General features: G+C 34.3%; 1 long non-coding RNA gene across 1 annotated transcript in view; it reads right to left on the reverse strand.

Annotated features, from left to right (window-relative positions):
• LOC145283646 (uncharacterized) overlaps positions 1-20,559 on the reverse strand; it is a 173,089-nt gene extending 152,530 nt beyond the window's left edge. Inside the window, exon 1 of the long non-coding RNA XR_013868680.1 lies at positions 19,693-20,559. This is a non-coding gene — a long non-coding RNA (uncharacterized LOC145283646). The remainder of the gene's footprint in view (positions 1-19,692) is intronic.
• Between the last annotated feature and the right edge of the window lie 234 nt (positions 20,560-20,793).

Genomic DNA, 20,793 nt, shown 5'->3' on the forward strand with positions numbered 1-20,793 from the left:
CTTCAGAATCTTGTTTAAAACCACACATATATAACCACACCTAAAAGAAAATCTCCCGGTGGGTATGAATTCTGTTATGATTATTTTTTCCTAATAATTCTTTAGTTTACTAATCGATAAAGAACATTTACTAGCAAAAAAAAAAAAGTTTTAAAATCTTTTCTTTTTTAGAGTCGAATAATCTGTGTGTGGCAAGAAAACGTATATATATATATATATATATATATATATATATATATATATATATATATACAGTAGAACCTGGTGGCCCTAGGATACATATTTTTTTTTTCAGGTTACGATGTGGAATACAATGTTTTTCCGGCCGCTGGTTACGGTATTTGTCCCACCTTATGGTGTTATTTATAATGTTATTTTATTATATACATATGTATTATATACTGTATTGTATTTTGTTACTAATTTTTAATGTCATATCCCAAGGTTCTACTATATATATATATATTAGTGATGTGACGATCCAATATTGTTACCAACTCCGCACAAAATTCCTGATTCTGATTCTTTGTAAATCTCTAAATATTTAACCATAAATTGGTTATATTTCCGATTACTTTAAAAACACATGCTAAATGAGCGTATATTTTCTCAAACGTAAAAATCACATTGGTTTCCCTGATATTTTTCTGGTCAGAATTATTTCTAAAAATACATCAGGTACTGAAGAAAGAGGCCACATGAAGGTTGCCAACATCCTAAGTGAAAGTAATTTTTGTGAAACAAACTGGATTCGAACTTGGGACACCCCAGTTGTAAGTCCATGTCGATAACAACTGAGCCACCATCACCTACCAACTTCATAGATAAGACCTGTAGATATCAGTATATACATATATGTAATCAGTATGTGATGATATTTCCGAGATTAAGTATTGTTATCATCTTGATTGTTTTGGTTACAACATGGCAGCCACCATATTCTCTGCACAGGTTTCAACAATTATAAGGCATTTTTTTTACTAAATTTGAGGAAGGATTTTTGAGAAACACAATTTAAGGTTTCATTTATTACTAGAAAAAATCACTTATCTCTAGAAAAATGTGACCCGTTGAGTCACTCAGGTGTTTTGAAAAGGGAAAAGGAAAAAAAACAACAACGCAATATCAATGTTTGGTGCATTTCAGGTCAGGAAGCCAGTGTATTCAAGCAGTTTGATCTAATAACGACAGGAACCATTAAGAAGAAGTTATTAACAAGAGAGAATACATTATTGATTAATTAAATGTTTTTATTATTTTTTTAACTTTATTCAACCATTTAAATTTAAAAGATAATGGAAACTTAGTTACAAGTCTGATGAAAATTTACTTTTTATTTATTTTTTAATAGGTTATCCTCCCTCCTTCCTACTGCAGAGATAATCTAATCATCTATATATACATACACACACACACACATTACATCTACCATATTCTGTGCAGGGCACTCTTTGTAACTTAGACAAGCTTCAAAATAACTACATCATGGGAGATGATCCCTTCTTTTCTTAACTCTAATCCAGCCTTTTCCTCACAGCAGATTACAACATAGTCATTTTCAAATCAGATTCCTATCACAAACTGTTCTGTGGAACAGATTATAATTGTATGGTCATCTTCAAATCTAATAAAAATTCCTGTCATGGACCGTCCCCACAAATATTCAAACTTGAACCATTCTATCAATCATTCTCAATCCTCTCAAGGTTCTTCATCTCTCAACCAACAATCATTTCATCTCATTAATGCTTGAGTGGCTTTCGGCTTTTATAAGTTGTGAGTCATTTAGTAAACAAAAAAAAAGGGGGGGGGGGGCTTTCGTCAGAAAGTCCATAACCTTCTGGAAATTCTGAACTGAACTTGTCAATTTAATCCATTGGAGTAAACAGCATTCATTTCATGTCTTCTAGAATTTTTTTGTATCTAAAGTTTATTTTTCCTTAAATTCCTCCCATTGTGGCAAAGACATCTGGAGATTACCGGAGAGTAGTACAGCCGTAACGTGACCATAATCATTAAAATGGGGACAACAGTCCGGAATTTTTAATGTAAATTTTGAAGCTGGTTTTGAGGTTACTGAATTAAACTGTAGCGTGATTAAAATTATTTAAAGAAATTACGATTAACAAGATTCGACAGAAGAACGGTCGGTTGCACAGTTGATTCAACCGTGTAAAAGAATCTGTGCACTGTTGTACGAAACGGTTATTCAACAAAGAAGAATTTTCTTAAGCATCCACTCAATCTGTGCGGTTAGCACTGAAAATTCTTCTATTATTAATCTACTAATGAGTTATCATTTCTTAAGGCTAAAAGCCACTCGAGGATAAGAATTGATGAGCTGGATAGGTTGTCAGTTGAACGATGAAAAATATTATGAGAAGACTGAAAATGATGAATAGAATGAACCAACTTGGATTATTTATCATCATCATCATCATATTGTATGAATCTAAAGATTGTATTGCTGACATTGGTTTCTTCCATGTGTTTTTACTCAGAATTAGTTCTAGAAAAGCATTGGATACTTACAAGAGGGACCATGTGTAGCTTTCCAACATCCTAAGTGAAAGCGATTTTTTGTTAAACTTACTGGTCGTCAGTCTATATCATTAACCACTTTCCCACCTTTACATCCCAGATTACTTATGAGAACAGTTTATACTAAGTAATGTAACCTAGTTCTAAAACAGATCCTTTGTTCGATAAAATGCATGCCCATTGGCTGATAGGAAGGGGCGCGGTGGATACTAGAAAGCTGATTGGCTAACTAAAAATCCTCAACATATATAAAAACAAGAAACAACCACAGAATTTGCGCATAAGCCTGACGAATCCTATAGTGGATGAAACGCAGAATATTCAGTGTAGCTTAATCGCCATATATATTTTATAAATTACTAACTAGCTTTACCTACGTATTGAGCACTTTTGAAATAAATACTTAAAGTTTACGCATAAATCTATATTTTCGTATATTAAATTTATGTGAGTAAATGAAGTAGTTATACTTAGCTCCTAAAACAGTCAAGCGCTCTCAAAAGAATTTATTTCACCACATTAAAAATAGATATGGAAAGAGTTAATTTCGAAACCTCGCTAAAAAACATCCCCACACCCAGCAAGCATAGCTATATTATTAAATTAATCCAAAAAACAGATGAACTAATACGCCGAATGCGATGGCGAGCAAATTTCTTCCTTAAAAATGAAAACGTAAACAAAAAAGAATCCTATGGTTTTAAAACCCTTAAAAATGCAAAAACAGTAGACCTTTTAATAAATTTTAAAAATGACCTTTTAAACGTAATTAAAAACCTAGAATTCCACAATCAACCTAACAATTTCCAACGGAAACTACACAAAATCGTTAGAAACATAAACAACTCTAATAAAATCTTTGTAAAAGCAGATAAAACCAGAAACTTTTATAAAATAGATAAGTAAGAATATAACAAACTAATCACAGAAAACATTACAAAAAACTACAAAAAACTAGACACAAACGAATGTGACTACATAGATATAATAAATACTGAAAGTAAACAAATTACCGATAAACTAAAAATTAGCGATAAAGTTGGCAAATTGAAACCTAGAGAGTCATACATTCTGCTTAAAGACCACAAATGGGACTTTAATAATAATCCCAGCACCCACCTGATAAACCCAACTAAACCAGAAATATGTAGAATTAGCAAAACTATACTTTCTAGAGTAAACAAACAAATCAAACAGGACCTAGAACTAAACCAGTGGGCAAATACTACTGAAGCAATCACCTGGTTTAAAAATATAGAAAACAGAGATAAATGTACGTTCATACAGTTTGACATCATAGACTTTTATCCCTCGATATCCGAAGAAGTTTTTAACATTGCCCTAGAATTTGCCGAGGCATACACTGATATATCCTCAGAAGAAATCAACATCATTAAAAAATGTAGAAAATCAGTTCTAATAAATAACAATAACCAATGGATAAAAACTAAAATGAAAAATTTGTTCGATTTGGCGATGGGTGCCAGAGACTCTGCAGAGCCATCAGATCTTGTGGGATTATTCATTCTATATACCCTCACAAGCATATTCGATACTACGGATATCGGCCTATATAGAGATGACGGACTAGCTATAATAAAAAACTCCAACAAAGTCAAGGGAGAAAACTTTAAGAAAATCATACACAAGAAAATGAAAAAATTAGGCCTAAAAGCGGACGTATCAGCTAACATAAAAATAACAAACTTCCTGGACGTCACGTTAAACTTAGATAAAAACACATATGAACCATACTTAAAAGATAACGCTACTCCAATTTACGTAAGCATCAAGTCCAATCACCCACCATCAATTATAAAACACAGTCCTAACTCGATCCTAAGTAGGCTCAGTAATAACTCAAGCGACGAAAATGCATTTAACAGGTCAACCAATATCGACAAAACAGCCGTAAAAAATAGTGGATACAAAAATATCGATATCAAATATAAGCAACAAAACACCAACAACTATAATAAAATCAAAAATAGAAGAAAAAGAACTATAATTTGGTATACGGCCCCATACAATCAAATGTTAAAAACAAAACTTGGCAAGAAATTTCTAGATCTTATTGAAAAACACTTTCCTGCAACCAACCCCTTACACAAAATCTTGAATAGAAATACCTTAAAGTTATCTTACAGTTGTTGCGAAAATTTAGAGATGATAATTAAAGCACATAATAACAAAATACTAAATGAAAACAATGTAAACAACAACAAAATAAACAATAAAAAAAGTAGACACCATGCCAAAAATATAACCAACCCTAGCAGAAATAATAATAATAATAATAATAATAATAATAATAATAATAATAATAATGATAATAACAAACCAACCCCAGACAAGAACAACCATACCATAAATAAAAATACTAATAACGAACAAGATAAATGCAACTGTAGACACCGCACACTTTGCCCAGTCTAAAATAAATGTCTAACAAAAAGCGTAGTTTATCAAGCAACAATATTTGCGAAAGAAAACCAGAATAACAAGAAATATTACGTAGGCATGACTTCCTTAGATTTCAAAACCCGATACTATGATCATAAAAGTACATTCAAAAATAAAAAACACCGTATAAAAACAACACTAGCGAATACATACTGGGAACTCAAAGAAAGCGGACATTCGCCGGTAGTCGAATGGAAAATAATAAGACAAGCTACCACGTGCAGACATTTAGACGACCCATGTAAATTATGCCTCCATGAAAAATTTGCTATCTTGTACTTTAAAGAACCCCAAAATCTATTAAACTGTAGACGAGAAATAGCAAACAACTGTGTTCACAAAATAAAACTTACTCTAGGATAACGATACAAAATAGCTTTAAAACTAACAATAACAATAGAAAACAAACAAATAAATAAATTAAATAAACATGAATATACATAAACGATCACACATATATGTATACATACATATATATATGTGTATGTATATGTGCATGTATGTGTGTACACATATGTGTATTTATATATATAAAAAAATAAAAAGGAAAACGTCTACCTTAAACCACTAACATAGTTCTAAAACAGATCCTTTGTTCGATAAAATGCATGCCCATTGGCTGATAGGAAGGGGCGCGGTGGATACTAGAAAGCTGATTGGCTAACTAAAAATCCTCAACATATATAAAACAAGAAACAACCACAGAATTCGCGCATAAGCCTGACGAATCCTATAGTGGATGAAACGCAGAATATTCAGTGTAGCTTAATCGCCATATATATTTTATAAATTACTAACTAGCTCTACCTACGTATTGAGCACTTTTGAAATAAATACTTAAAGTTTACGCATAAATCTATACTTTCGTATATTAATTTTATGTGAGTAAATGAAGTAGTTATATATATATATATATATATATATTCGCGGATGCGTATTAATGAGTGATAACAAGAGAAGAGCACTTAATAGGGTTAGTGTTTTATGTTTCTCTATCTCTGATTAGCTTATCATAAGTTTTCTAAGCCTTACTACTTCCGTGCTGGCTCATGATAAATTGGAAGCAGGTATTTTGTTTGTGACATCATCACTAGAAGATTGCCTTGGAGAGTTAATGGACTCTTTCTATTCGGTTTGGTTTTTCTCTCTTAGGTGAATTACCTTCACCACGGATTGACAACTCCATCTACCCTTTGTATGGAAATCCTCTGGAATATAAGAGGGAGCATGACAGGGGATACTCCTTGGTTACTACAAGAGTAACCTGAAACTGTGCAAGGCAGGGGCGTTCAGCTCCCTAAGGTATTACACATATCCCTATACCTAAATACAGTTAGGGTAGGGGAAATAATTATGACAGTCTTTAATAGCCAGTTTTTATTTTACTAAAGAGTCACCATTTATTAAGGGCAAACCACTCTGGAAAGGTAAATGAGATGGATAGATTGTCAGTTAATCATGATCTGATTTGCAGTTATCCTAGACTCCATGGTGGGCCACACCAGACAACATCTCACGCTTTCTGTCCATGTGATCTGATCTATAGAGTTGATGGCAATCATATTGCAAGCAGTTAAGTCACTCTGTATGCAATCAAGCCAGGTATTTTTTGGTCTTTCATGTATTCTTGTGCCTGGAGTATTCATGTATGTTATTGAGTTGATGCAGGAGGTGGCACGCTGTATACGGCTAAATCACCAAGACGCTGAGCATGTAAAGTATCCAAAATTCTGTAACATGACAGTTACATCTCAAATGGACAAACAACCAAAACAGGAATATAAATAAATAAATACCTGGGTCAGCATTTTTTCTTTGTTAACAAAAGTTTTTATTAATGTTACTTTCGGCAGCACTTGAAAGTCTCTCACCATCGCCCCACTCGCCCGGTGTACACTTTTCCTTACCGACCCCATGCCAGTTGCAGCTAGCTATTTCTCGCCTTTGCTTTACACATCCATTTTCTTCAACGTCGACTTTCTTTCTCCCCAAGTACATGTTACATTTTTTCTCCTTTTTTTCCTTCTTCTCATGCAGACTTCCCAATTTGCATATGCATGTTTTTTGGCGACGGCTGCTACTAATCTTCTTGCAAGCCAGCTATCCTTTGCTGCTGCTGATATTTTCCCACACACTCATATGTACTATGTTACAATCTCACCAATGTCAAACTTCTGATAGAGCATAGCTGAAGGGGTTCTCTTCTCTGTTGCACATCCACCTGATTATGGCACGGTCATGACTCTAAAGCCGTTGTAAGTCAGAAGGTTTTAGTACCCATATCTCACTGCCATGATATTAAGATAGTAGAGCCAACACAGACCTTGGCAGCAGTTTCTTGAACCTTTCTCAAGCAACACCACAGCAAACAGTGATAGCATATTCGCAACCACCACTATTCTTTAACATGTCACCAAGGTAGCAAAAGGTAATTTCAACACCAAGTAGAGAACCAGCCACATCCATAAATACCAACGTTCAACCATCTATTGAAACAGCAATACCAAGACATCTGCAACAAACATGATCTGAATCAACAACTAGCTTTTCAGCAAGACTATTACACTTTTTGCGGAACATGTGGTTTGCGCTGGGAAATGAACAAACTTTAATTACTTTAGAGGACGGTTTATGACAAGTACTTGCAATTTTTTTTTTAAATAAACACATCTATTTATTGAAAATTTTGAATTTTCAACTCGTAAATGAGTCTTCATCAGGAAAATATTTTTTTTATTAGTTTTAATAATTTTTCGATTGAAAAAATTATTACTTCTTTAGACAATATGCAGTTTAAAATCCATAACTAATATTAAGACTGTAATAACTAATGTAATACCGCTCTTGTTAAATACTGGTGCTATCAGATCAGGCTATCTGAAGATACCGGCTTCTTGACTTAACATTCACCAAATATTGAAGTTATTGTTTTTTTCTTTTCACTTTAAAAATTCGAGCATATTCTGCAAGGCCAAAAACAAAAACAACAATTTTCCTCTACAAAACAACTAAACCAAACACCATGAATAAATATTTGGAAATATAAAGAACTTGAAGCATAAAAACTTTTACCAAAATAACTGAAATTGGAATTAAATAACTCTAAAAGGGTTGATATGCCATAAAGCAAAACAACCAAACCAATCTTAAATATTTGGTGAGTAGATTCGCTATTATATGAATTGGTTAGTTGATGAAAAATATTATGAGAAGATTGAAAATGATGACTGGAACGAATAAACTTTGATTACTTATGAGTACGATTTATGACAAGTACTTGTTTAACATTTATTTAAAGACGACTATGTTGTAATCTACAAGAAAGTAGCTTCATGGTAATGTGTTCCACGGATGGGAAGTTCTTGAAAAGTAACTGTTCATGGAAATTTCATTTGATGGAGAAAGAAAAGCGCATTGCAGATGACCAAAGATTGAAGCTCAGTCAAGAAGCTTGCTTGGAAAAATAGAGTAGAGAAAGACTAGCAACCTGTGGTAATGGTGTGTAGAGACAAAGAAATAAGTGGCCACGCTTAGCATGTGCTCACTGTAAGTAAACAGTGGCATACGAACCTAGAACCATTTAGATACAGGGTGATGGCGATTATGAAAATTTAGGTGCTGGTGGGAGTCCAAAATGGCAGAATAAAAAGGTGGCAGATTTTTTGTTCGAGAGGCTTTTGTTTAGGACACCACACCATTCGAGTGTGTTCTGTTGTTAGTGGAAAAGAAAAAACAAAACAAAAAACAAAAAAAAAAACAGAAAGAACTGCTACTGCTGCTGCTGCTTATGCAACAAACAAACGTCTTCATTATTAGGGAAGAGAACAAAATAATCCGACTCGAATGTATGCTCTTTCAACTCGAAATAATTTATTTGACTGAAATAGAAATTAATTACTTAAATCTTTAAGTTATGTAAATTGTAAATATATCTTTTACAACGTCTTGTAAAAAAAGGACTGTGTTTCTGAATTAAGTCTGACACATCCCGCCACCCCAGAAAAAAAAAATCAAACTTAAATGTCACAGTTCGACTGATGAAGACATACTCTTATAGATGTGCTTGGGCGTATCTAAAATAAGATGCATCCATTAAAATATGTACAATTAGCAATGAAAATGCTATCTAAAATTGAAATGTGGCAGGCTAACCGACGGACAAAGCCGTTTATAGAGAGAATTGGACGCAACTAAAAAACAACAACAAATAAATGAGTGAGAAAAAGATGTGAAAGTAATGAGTGAGAAGAAAAAAAAAAAAAAGGAAATACAGGGAAAGAAGAAAGACCAAAACAAATAGTTATGAGAAAGAAAGAGATACAAACTAGGTCGACAGACAAATAGAGACTGAGATATACACAACAAAAAGATACGAATAAAGTGTGAGGTGGTAGGGGGGGAAGACTCAAATAGAGACAAAAACAGAGATGCAAATAGAGAGAAAAAGAGATACAAATAGAAAGCGAGAGAGAGAGAGAGAGAGAGAGATACAAATAGAGAGCGAAAAAGAAACAAGGAAAATATTAACTGTCTCTGATGAGGTGTTTTGGGATTGTACACCATTCAACGACACACCTGTAAGACAAAATAAAATATTTTAAAAAATTTTATGAAAAAATATAAAACTATATATTTTTTGGCTTTGAAACTACTGAGATATATATATATATATATATATATATATATATATATATATATAGAGAGAGAGAGAGAGAGAGAGAGAGAGAGAGAGAGAGAGAGAGAGATAGAGAGAGAGAGATAGAGAGAGAGATAGAGAGAGAGAGAGATAGATAGAGAGAGAGAGAGAGAGAGAGAGAGGGGAAGAAGAAAGATAAAAAAATAGAGAAAGAAAGAGATGCAAGTAAAGAGAAAAAATATGCATCCATTCAATTTGCGTGCTTAGCGATGCAAAATGATATTTCAAACGTAAGCATGACAGACCGACAAAACATTTCAGCTGCGAGAAGAATCTAAAGAAACGAAGCATAAAAATATTTCCATTGCTCGCATAACTGAATATGCAGTTTATCAAAAAATAACAGATTCTCGGTTTTCATTTCTCAAGTAAGATAAACCAGTTTTGTAGTTTGCAAAGGAAATATTTTCGAAGATTAAAAGAAATGCAATCTTCATGCAAGTGTTCACAATTGGCTCGGATCAAAACAAAGACATCATTTGAAGAGTTGTTCTGCTTTTTATATCTTTGTAGATGCGCCCTTGCATCTCTATATATCTTATATATGAAAGGCTATACGTCAGTCTGTCTGTCTCCATATTTTCAAACTTTATCTCCTCCAAAACTAAAAGTCGCAGAGCGGCGCTAGGGAGCCTCAAATGATTGGATTTTTTACGGACCGTTCTTTTCTGGATCTTTAACCGGTTAAAATAGCTTTTATGGGGTTAAAAATATGTCAAAATTTAAAAAAATCGATTTTGTACATTCATCTTAGTTTATTTTTAAGGAAGAAGAAAGAAGAAAGGAAAAAGGAAGAAAAAAGGAAAAGAAAGGAGAAATAAAGGAAAAGGAAAAAAAAAACAGAAAGAAGTGAACGAAGAAAGGAGAAGAGGAAAAATGAGAAAAAGAAAAGGAAGAAGAGGAGGATGTTTCCGAGCATCTTTTTCGTCGGTCAATCTGTCACACGTTTGAAAACGCATTTTCAGTGTTAACTACAGATTGAATGGACGTATGTCACGAACATCCGGTTTTTTTTTTTTTTTGGTTTTTTTTTTCATATGAAAATGCTGCCAACCAAAATAAACATTCTATATTGCTCAGAAGGGTGTCTCCTCCTCATTATACCTTCAAAAAATATTCCTTATCTTCTTAGTTTCCACCTGAAGAATTACCAATTGCAGCAGCAGGAATCACTGACGACCGATAATCTTCTCGCACCCATACCTTACACATAGAAGAAGAAAAAAAAAGTAAACTGTACGAAACACTAAAGCAGTAAAATTATCTCGAGATTACAAATTCAAAAGGTTATGTTTATTGTTTATTTATGTGCAACAAAATGGAAGGCTTTTATTTGTTTTCTGAATGAATGATTAGCTGAAAGAATATTAGGTTTCAAGAATTGTAAGCCATTCTTTACTATACTTGAGAAAGGATTTTTGAGAAACGCAATTTAGGGTTTCATTTATTACTAAAACAAAATGTGACCCGTTGGATCACCTAGGTTTTGCAAGGGGAAAGAAAAAAAAAAACAGTAACATCAACATTTGGTGCATTTTAGGTCAGGAAGCCAGTATCCTCAGACAACCTAATCTGACAACGACAAGGAACATTAGGAAGAAGTCATTAGCAAGAGAGCATACATTATTGATTAATTAAATGTTTTTATTTATTTTTTATTTTATTCAACCATTTAACTTTAAAAGACAGTGGAAACTTAGTTGCCAGCCTGATTAAAATTTACTTTCTATTTATTTATTTTTTTAAAAGGTTACCCCCCTCATACTTAGATGGAGACGCAGAGATAATCTAATTATCTAAAAAAAAAATAATAATAATAATAATAATAAATAGTCTATGTAAAATGTAAGAGCCTTTCTAAACGTTGTTTTTCTCAGATTACAACTGCCCACACAAATCACGGAGACACACTTTATTTTGACCCTCCCCCTCTCGGCCACCGCCCGTTTCCTCTCAGATTACATTCAAGGATTGAAGGGGAACCGCCCTGAGGTTGTGGCTCATTGCTTTACAAGATAAAGTCTTTATCGCCCACCCATGTCAACATAACAATCCAGGTCTACTTTAAGTCAAAAAAGAAAGTTCGGAAGTTAGCCCACTTATGCATGAGGATCAAGTCACATAAATTAGTCATTGCATTTGTTGGTTCTTGTTTTTTTTTTCTGTTGAAAAAAAAAAATAGTTATGATTTTAGATACGTCCTAAGATCTCTGTGAAAGGTTTTGTCCATCGGTTTGTGCTAATCAACTACAATTAAGTATTTCTCAATAATGTAAAAAAAAAAAAAAAAAAAAAAAAAAAAGTGACCTATTTTGTCCGCCACTGAGTTCGGATAATATTTTTTAAATAAAAAAAAAAAAAAATGTGTTTTTAAAGCCAGTTAAATATAAAAAAAAATAATTAGACAAAATTCAAAATTAGTCTCTTTCTTCTCTATCTCTTAGTATATACCTCGTGTTAGTAAAAAATATAAACCGGTGTGCCCGCTTGTAATACAAAAGTCAGTTTGATGGCTGATGAAGGTTTTAGCCCATCAGCCTGCTAAGTTTTTGGACAAGCAGAGGGTTAGCTATGCGAAATCTACAACCATTCGATAGAAACTCACTTGTATAACAGGTGATGTAACCTTGCAGGCCGATAATAATCAAGACAAACACAGTATTACAGAAGTACACCATGATTCTGGGGCTGTAATCGCCATGAATCCCTACCCAATAACGTGTTAATTGCAAGTATAATTATAGTCTCTGGGTAAGTCCATTATTACAGAAATAGGTATATCAGCTTATCTTATGACACCCTCTTATTAAGCCTAAACTCTTTAAGGATAAGGAGTAAATATTTTTTTCTATTGGAGTTGGTTTCCATGAAATCAATTTTTTTTTTTTTTTTTTTTTTTATTCTATTTTGACAATCGCATTTGAGAAATTTCTTGTGTAACTGATAATTCGAACATGCTAAAACATACAACGTCCATTAATTCTTCTGTAGTGTTCTCCTCTACAGTCTTGGAATATCTTTTCCTGATTTGGTTTACATGTCTTTTATGGGCAAATTTTGGACATTTTTTTTTTTTACATAGGCATCACCACATTATCAAGGCCAAGAGGCCACTCAAGGATAAGGGTTAAAGAGTGTACAGTAGAAATTGGACAATATAGTAATCATTAGTAATGAAAATTCGGTAAATTTGATAACTTATATGGAACGGCTCATCAAGAACTTATTTACGTTAGACTTGAACACAACCATATTGTAGTCAGCCGGAAAGCAGGAAAACGGAAGACAATTCCACAGGCGTGCAGTTCTAAGAAAGAAGCTTTGTTCATGGAATCTACGTTTAGGTTTAGGCACAGATAAAGAGTGAGGGGAATTATTGATAGTGTTTTCAGCTAGACGAGTGTTTCTTGTGAAAGTTTGGCGAGGGGGGACCATAGACTGAAGCTCAGTCGAACACTTTCCATGAAAATAACGATACATCAGAGACAAACTCGTAACATCTCTTCTGTGAGATAGAGGTTGCAGGGAAGAGAAAAGGACATCTCCTACGAGGCTACGAAGTCTATTTTGAACTCTATCAAGGCAGGACAAGTCCTTTCTAGCAGCTCCTGCCCAGATGTGGCAACAGTATTCCATTCTTGGACGTACCTGGCTCTTATATAGATAGAGAATTGCATCAGCAGTGAGATATCTACCGGATCGATAGAAAGATCCCACCATTTTTCCAGCGGCCTTGGCAACAGATTTGATCTACGTGTTCCATTTAACTTGAGGCCTCCTAAAGACAAGAGCCATTCATTTCAATTGATGCCAGATGTGGATCAGAATGTTGATTATGTAAAGAGAGAAGCTTGGTTTTAGATGCATTAAAAGTAACCAGCCACTCCTTTCCCCATTGTACTACGTGCTCAAGATCAGAGGAGAGAGAATCGGAGAAAAGTTGGTCGTTTACTGTCTTAGATGTGCTACCATAAATGGTAGTGTCGTCAGCATAAATGTCTACAAATGATGTAAGGATGTGATTTGGAAGATCATTAATGTAGATCAGGAAAAGAGTTGGGCCCAGGATGGACCCCTGAGGGACACCGGCATTAATACTGTGAGCTTCTGATTTTTGCCCCTCAACTACTACTCTTATGAACCTATCAGAAAGAAATGATTTAATAATTGAGAAGACATTTCCAGCTATACCATAGCTAGAGATCTTATGAAGTAAACCTTTATGCCATACCCTATCAAAGGCCTTCGATATGTCAAGAGCAATTGCCCTAGAAAGATTGCCTCCATCGAGAGATTTGCTAATCCTATGAGATATAACTGTAAGCACATCTGCTGTATATCTAGCAGAACGGAAACCATATTGAGTGACACTAAGAAGGTTATTTTTGTTGAGATGGTTGATTACTTCTGTATTTAACACAGATTCCAACAACTTACTCATGACGCACAGGAGACTTATTGGCCTATACTGAGAGAGGGATGAGCGATCATCTGAATTCTTAAATACAGGGCATACTGATGAAATTTTTCAGGGAGATGGGAAACTATTCTCCTTAAGACAACGTTTAAACAGTTTTGTAAGTATGGGCGCTAGTTCAGGTTGAAGTTTTTTGAGTACTATAATTGGAATACCGTCAGGGCCAGTTGCTTTACTGGAATCAAGGTTTTTGATTAGCTTGGCAACATCACGTACAAATATACATATATCACATAGCGTGTTTTCTGATACAGGAGGAAATATTGGGGGTTGGCGCCCTTGGTCACAAAGGGTAGAATTAGCTGCAAAGTTCTTGGCAAAGAGTTTGGCTTTGTCTGATGCTGACGAGATTACCTCAGGTCCATTGATAATAGTTGGGATAGAGCACACGCTTCTGTTCAGGATTCTGTTTGCTATTTGCCAAAACTAGTGGGAACCAAGCCGCTGCTCAGCTACTTTGGACTTAACGGATTGAGCATACAACTCTCTTGCATTCTTTATTACTTTCTTACAATGGTTGCTGGCAGTCCTGAAAGCGGCTTTAGTTTCCATACATCTATTACGTTGGAAGCAGTGGAAAAAGTGATTTCTGTGCGCAATGGCAGCAGCACATTCTGGAGAGAACCATGGCTGGTTGCTAGGTTTTTGCAAAAACTGTTTTAAGGGTATGAAACGGTCTATACCTACAATTAACCATTCTGTCAGGTCTGATACTATAGAGGACACATCCTTTTTAAACATGGAATGCAGAGCTAGATCAGATATAAATGTACGGAAGCTATCCCAGTCAGCCTTAGTGTATCGATATACTGTACGATGGAGAGGTACGTCTTGGGACTTATTACATTTCACTTTTATCTTAATTGATACAACAGAGTGGTCGGAAGATCCAAGAGGCGACAGAGCAGAAACTGAACATAGTTCAGGGCAAGTTGTGAGAAAAAGGTCTAGTAGGCTCGCATACTGGCCGTCATTGTCGGGCACACGGGTGGGTTCCTGAACAATCTGAGTGAGGTCATAGGCAATGGAGAAATCATGACAGAACCTCCCCTCATCATCGGTCTTGTTTGAGTGGGTCAACCATTCAACGTTGTGAACATTGAAGTCTCCACATACGTGAATGTTAGCTGAAGGATAAGCAGATAGGACTTGGTCAATTTTCTCAGCACATAGAGCATTTTCTTTGGTCGAACAGAGCTTAAGTCTAAAATAGCATTTTCTTCGTTTGGAAAGAACTTAATAAAAACTTATTTTGAATTCCAGCAATTTGAATAATAAAGAATATTTTAAGAAATGGAAAATTTTCAATAGTTTAAAACTAAGAGAAAATGATACTTTGGAAATGGCGTTAAGTGGAACTCCTTGACTATAGAATGTTAAAACTTGAAGTGGAAACCAATTTGAAATATCATGAAACGTAGAAGACAAAAATATGAACAACATCTGGCCTACGGTGGAATGTGACCATAGAAACATATTTTATTTTCGTTATTGGTGTTTTCTATAACATTCACTTTATGACCTGGTTGAACTAATTCGTTCAATTGTAAATAAATAAATGCAACAACGTAAATAAAGTAGGAATTGATTCAAATACGCCTTGTATGTATTAGTTCAGTATCTGGGTAGATGCCAGATACCTCCAGATTGCTACTGTCTATTGCTTACATTCAATATGATGCCATCTGAAGGCGTTTGATTCAATACACAGAGGCATGATAACGAAAATATTGAAAACTTATGATGTTCCACCAAATCTACTCCAAGCAATAATTAAGATCTATGAGAACACAAGGGCAAAAGTAATAACACTAGACAGAGAAACAGAACTTTTTCAGTATCATTGCTGAAATCTTAGAAGGAAACACATTAGCATCATACCTCTTTGGCATAGTACTTGACTATGTTCTAAGAAAGACACTCAATGGAAGGGAAGAGAAGCTTGGTTTTCATCTGCACAGACGAAAGAGCAAGCGTGTCCAACCAATTGTTATTACTGATCTCGATTTTGCTGATGACCTAGCATTACTTACTAAAGAAATTGGTCAACCCCAAGAAGTCCTTTGGTGGATTTGTACTGCAATGCCAAGAAAACAGAGATACAGGCCTTCAATCACGAAAACTTCAAGTACCTTGTAGCATGGTCAGAGAGCACTGAAAAACATTTTAAAGTGAGAAAAGCACTGGCATGGCGTGCATGTCACAAGTTGAGGAACATATGGTCATCCACTCTCTCAGAAAAGTTGAAAGTAAGATTCTTTGTTGCCACAGTAGAAACAGTCCTTCTCTATCGTGCTGAGGCACAGACTCTTACAAATGCGCTGAAGCGCTGAAGAAGAGACTGGATGGCTGTTGCACACAAATACTCAGGATGGCCCTTAATACATCATGGAGGAGCCAGGCAATAGCTTTATGATGACCTACCACTAGTATCACTGAAAGTACAACAGAGAAGGATGAGAGTAGTTGGTCACTACACGAGACACAGTGAAGAGGAAGCCAGCAAGCTAGCTCTCTGGATACCAAGAGATGGACATCTAAACTGTGGTATAAGAAGAATGACCTACACTGACAACCTGCTACAGGACACAGGATTGGACAGTGTTTGGGACCTGCAAACTGTCATGTGAGATCAAGAGAACTGGAGAAGTCATGTAGATTTGGTGGTGAAGCGTCCTGAAAGACGATGAAGATGATGAACAGGTCTGTTAAAGATGTTGCTGAGACAAGTCGTATATCTCTTTTTGTCTCTAGCAATCCTTAAACGAGATGATGAAACTAATGGAATCGATTTCATGTCTATAATACATAGTATCAATCTGTCTTATATTCCAGTTTTCATAACTCTTTCTGGACCATATCTTGTGTTGATGAACCTACTGAGTAAAGTTAATTTAAATTGTAGAAAAAAAGTTTGTTCTTTAAGCCAAAACTTGGTGACTTATTTCTTCATATTAAACAAGGTTAGTAGGATGGATACAAACGCAGCAACGCTACTACAAACTGGTGAACCGATCTTTCTCACCTTTTATTATCTTCACAGGAAAAAAAAAGTTCAAAAGGTAAACTGAAATTATGCAGACAAAAGGAATATGAAAAACCCGTGTTTTGATTTGGACTCATCATTACACTAAAAAACTTGTAGCAGTTATATAATTATGATTTATTTTGTTTTGCACTTGCATGGTCTCGCTCACGGAGTGATATATACATGGTTCAATAATACTGTTTGTGTGGGAAAGGCAACTTCTGCTTCTGCCCATAAAACATTTTCCCACGATTTATGAACAGTCTGACTTTGAAGCATCGTGTTGACAAGACACCATATTTCCTTTCTTTTGCTTCTTGCTAGGACTTGGGCGAGAGGCGAGATAAAATACCTGACCCCAATCCTATTTCTATCGTACATATACATCCATGGACTCAACATATTTTATATTCCTGTTTTCATAACTCTTTCTTAACCATATCTTGAGTTGATGAAATGGCTTGAATCAAATTATTTTAAATTGTAGAGAAGTTTGTTCGTTTAGCAAACATTTGGCGATCCTATTTTTTTCATTCCAAAACAATGGCAGTAAGATGGATACAAAAACAATGACCTTACCACAAACTTCGCCCAGAACTCCACAGACCTGATAAAAATAAAGAAAATTTATCTATCTATCGGTCTATATATATATATATATATATATATATATATTTTTTTTTTTTTTTTTTTTTTTGGTGCAAGTCTATAAATGGACCACTAGTAATCTTTTTTACTATAAAAATCTGAAAAAAATCTTTATAATGTACGTACTTGTCACTGCATGAAAATATCATATTCCAAAAATCACGTAAATCGATCAAGTAGTTTTTGTTTTTATTTAAGAAAATCAAATATTATGAGAAACTTTATCGAAGAAAAACTTCCCACCATCTTGTTTCTGAATTAAGAGAGATGATGATGTTTGTTATTGTTTTTTTTTTTTTTTTTTTTTTTTTTTTGCAGCTCTTGAAAGGAGGTATCAACATACAGAACCTGGTATTCCCAAATAGCCACCCATCTGGTATTGACCAAATTTAACTTCAATGATCTAACTCGAACCAGTGTGCCAATGGGATTTTGCTGTATATCTATTAGATGGATAGATTCCAATCCAAAAAATAGTAATTCTCCCTCCTTTGTCAAAAACATTGCTCATGGAATAAGGGAAGCAAAAGTTATGAGGCTTCTGAAAACACAAAAATGCATGTAAAAATGTTCTTTAGTTCTGGAATTGGATTATGTTTGAAAAGGAAAATGTTTTTTCTACATTTTCCTAATTAGTCGTCATTTACAATGAACTAAAAAAAAACAAAAAAACTGATCCATTTATCTCTTAATGCATTTTTCTTGCCTTCCACTCTGTCTATGTCGACTCAACCACTTCTAAATAGTTCTTAAAGTCTAATTTAGAGAAAAACTGACTATTTTCAACTAATTCACATAGTGTGTTCATACACACCATGGAAACGTATGTAAATTAGATTGTAAAATAACAAGTCTCTTTACTTCTATAACACCCATGAGGATAATTTAGAGATAAAGAAACTTACTACTTTTACTTGTGCAAGAAGAACTTTATAATTTTTAAAATAATCTTTTTTGTTTTTGCTGTGGATGAGACATCGTACCAGATATTAAGCATTCACCTGCTACTTTAGAGATAAGTTTTTAAAGATTCTAACCACCCTTTTAAGACAATTGTTTGTATTTTGCTTGCACTTGATTCACCAGGTATATTCTCCAGGTAGTTTTATAAATTCTTTTTCACAAGTTTAGTTATTCTTATACTTACTGGAATGATGGAGATCTTCCTAAGATCCCAATTTCTTTTCATGTCGTACTTAAGACCATGATATTTAATTATATTCTCCTTCTCTAGTCCATTTAAGCCAGCATAATGAGGGACACAAATTTCAACTAGCGTTGCTAGTCTCTTGTCCCACATCACTATATCAGTTCTAACAGCTCTATTCTTATTTTATTATTTATTTATTTATTTATTTATTTTTTTTTTTTTGCTGGGTATAGTGCAGCAATCGGTCTCTCAAAAGATTAACAATGGATGCCACAGGAAGGCTTGCTACAACAATGAGGCTCTTCTGGCACCAAAAGAAAACCTCCCAGCAGGCTCTGAACTCCCCCCAAGAGAGTAGGTAACACTCAACTGGGCCTGAGCGAAGGTTGCCACAACACAGGACAACCTGCACAAGTGGGACTGTTACATGTTTGAGTCTAGGGGTATTAAACATGCAACTTATATTCAAAAAAATAAATAAATAAAACTTAAAGTTTAAATAAAAATAAAAAAGTATTTATTGTATGTAAGAACAAAGAAACAAAAACGTTTACAAATGATCTAAGGGAGATAAGCAAGTTCTTAATTCAGTCTAGTTTACGTTTAGAAGAAAGACCGGGTTATTAAGAGGTATAGTAATAACAATATTTCTTTGGTTAGAAAGAAGGTCAGAAAATCTTTATAATTACCAAATGCCCAGTTTTTCTTTGAGTGTGTTTGTAATTGATTCTTTTTATAAGATTATTTTCAACCGGATTTGGATCCTAGGAAATATTGGCCAGAGTTAATCTAGCCAACTAATCAACCCGGAGTGGCATAACGACTCAAACTGACTCACTAACTGAAGAGCAGCGTTCTTTTATAGTTTGGGTGAATGGAAAGTTTCAGAATCTTAAAAAAAACAAAAACATTTTTATATTTAAAATTCTCCAGAAACTCTTAAAAACGAACATTTTTATATTCTAATTTTAATGTAATTTTTATATTCTATAATAATTATACATTTTTAATATTATTATAACAAATTGTGATATCTTAATACTTTTATGAGGAAAATATCCTCCTATAACAAGACTATGTACAGGACGTTCTGTGTCCTTGCGATGCCAGTGTGCAGTGAACACATCCTCACAGACTGTCCCCTAACTGAGGCATGCTCCAATATAGACCTGACGGATTCATCGGACACTGCCTCAGTGCCTCTGCCTCAGTGCCTCCTCACTGCAGTGCCTCCCTCAATGCCTCATGACGAATCTTGAGATGGAGTGAAACTATATGATAAAGAACTGTTTTCTAGCTATATGAAATGCATAATCATAGTGGATTGCGTATAATTTATTTCCAACAGTTCTTTCTGATATACGCTCCCAATACTTGTTGCTACACTGGATATTTAATTTTTTACAAATGATCTAGCGGTGATATTTACATACTTTATTGTATCAAATTATATTAATAACCGTCCCCTAGAATAACATTACATATATTTTATAGTGTAAACTCAAGTTTTAATTTCAATAGAGCAACTTACTACTACTTATCGGCTGACCGAAATAAAAAAAAAAAAAAACAAAGTTGAGCCACTCCTGTCATATATTTATGTTTATAGAAGGAAAAAAATTGGCTGAAAAAAAAAAAAATGGCTGCAATTCTTCTTGTTTTTTCTTGTTATGAAAATATGAAGAGTTTCGTTCTTTCATTACATCAATTTAAACATTTTTCTCATTTATGCGACTCAAGGGTCGCATCAAGTCTTCACTTTTCCTTCATCCTGTCCAAAGCAAAACACC

Source organism: Euprymna scolopes, chromosome 8 (genome assembly GCF_053919585.1).
Source record: "Euprymna scolopes isolate OS-2025 chromosome 8, ASM5391958v1, whole genome shotgun sequence".
Taxonomy (NCBI): Eukaryota; Metazoa; Mollusca; class Cephalopoda; order Sepiida; family Sepiolidae; genus Euprymna; species Euprymna scolopes.